Source organism: Trachemys scripta, chromosome 1 (genome assembly GCF_013100865.1).
Source record: "Trachemys scripta elegans isolate TJP31775 chromosome 1, CAS_Tse_1.0, whole genome shotgun sequence".
Taxonomy (NCBI): Eukaryota; Metazoa; Chordata; order Testudines; family Emydidae; genus Trachemys; species Trachemys scripta.
This window is the reverse complement of record NC_048298.1, coordinates 197,056,378-197,058,336: the sequence shown is the minus strand read 5'-3', so window position 1 is coordinate 197,058,336 and position 1,959 is coordinate 197,056,378.

Sequence of the window (1,959 nt, the reverse complement as noted above, 5' to 3'; positions counted from 1 at the left end):
TTATGAGTTTGCACTGCATAAGCTTTATGCAGGGTAAACCGGATTTATTTGGGTTTAGACCCCATTGGGAGTTGAGTATCTGAGTGCTGGAGACAAGCACGCTACTGTGAGCTGTTTTCAGGTAAACTTGCAGCTTTGGGACAAGTGATTCAGACCCTGGGTCTGTGTCTGGAGCAGACAGGAGCGTCTGGCTCAGCAAGACAGGGTGCTGGAGTCCTGAGCTGGCAGGGAAAATAGAAGCAGGGGTAGTCTTTGCACATCGAGTGGCAGCTCCCAAGGGGGTTTCTGTGATCCAACCCGTCACATCCACAACCTCCCTAGGCAATTTATTCCAGTGTTTAATCACCCTGACAGTTAGGAACTTTTGCCTAATGTCCAACCTAAACCTCCCTTGCTGTAGTTTAAGCCCATTGCTTCTTGTTCTATCCTTAGAGGCTAAGGTGAACAAGTTTTCTCCGTCCTCCTTATGACACCCTTTTAGATACCTGAAAACTGCTATCATGTCCCCTCTCAGTCTTCTCTTTTCCAAACTAAACAAACCCAATTTTTTCAATCTTCCCTCATAGGTCATGTTCTCAAGACCTTTAATCATTCTTGTTGCTCTTCTCTGGACCCTCTCCAATTTCTCCACATCTTTCTTGAAATGCGGTGCCCAGAACTGGACACAATACTCTAGTTGAGGCCACCAGAGCAGAGTAGAGCGGAAGAATGACTTCTCGTGTCTTGCTCACAACACACCTATTAATGCATCCCAGAATCATGTTTGCTTTTTTTGCAACAGCATCACACTGTTGATTCATATTTAGCTTGTGGTCCACTATAACCCCTAGATCCCTTTCTGCCGTACTCCTTCCTAGACAGTTTCTTCCCATTCTGTATGTGTGAAACTGATTGTTCCTTCCTAAGTGGAGCACTTTGCATTTGTCTTTGTTAAACTTCATCCTGTTTACCTCAGATCATTTCTCCAATTTGTCCGGATCATTTTGAATTATGACCCTGTCTTCCAAAGCAATTGCAACCCCTCCCAGTTTGGTATCATCTGCAAACTTAATAAGCGTAAGTCTTTGATGAAGATATTGAACAGAGCCGGTCCCAAAACAGACCCCTGCGGAACCCCACTTGTTATACCATTCCAGCAGGATTGGGAACCATTAATAACTACTCTCTGAGTACGGTTATCCAGCCAGTTATGCACCCACCTTATAGTAGCCCCATCTAAATTGTATTTGTTTAGTTTATCGATAAGAATATAATGCGAGACCGTATCAAATGCCTTACTAAAGTCTAGGTATACCACATCCACCGCTTCTCCCTTATCCACAAGACTCGTTATCCTATCAAAGAAAGCTATCAGATTGGTTTGACATGATTTGTTCTTTACAAATCCATGCTGGCTATTCCTTATCACTTTATGACCTTCCAAGTGTTTCCAGATGATTTCCTTAATTACTTGCTCCATTATCTTCCCTGGCACAGAAGTTAAACTAACTGGTCTGTAATTTCCTGGGTTGTTTTTATTTCCCTTTTTATAGATTGGCACTATTTTTGCTCTTTTCCAGTCTTCTAGAATCTCTCCCATCTCCCATGATTTTCCAAAGATAATAGCTAGAGGCTCACATACCTCCTCTATTAGCTCATTGAGTATTCTAGGATGCATTTCATCAGGCCCTGGTGACTTGTAGGCATCTAACTTTTCTAAGTGATTTTTAACTTGTTATTTTTTTATTTTATCTTCTAAACCTACCCCCTTCCCATTAGCATTCACTATGTTAGGCATTCCTTCAGACTTCTCGGTGAAGGACCATCAACTATACAATTGACCCATGGAGAGAAGGCAGATATGCCTTGTAACTCAGCAAAGTATGCAGGAACTTACCCATGTGACTCCAGACTCCATTTTGCTGTAATTTTCCACAGTAAGAACAAAGAGGTGTTCTTACACATGGAAAAGACTATAAA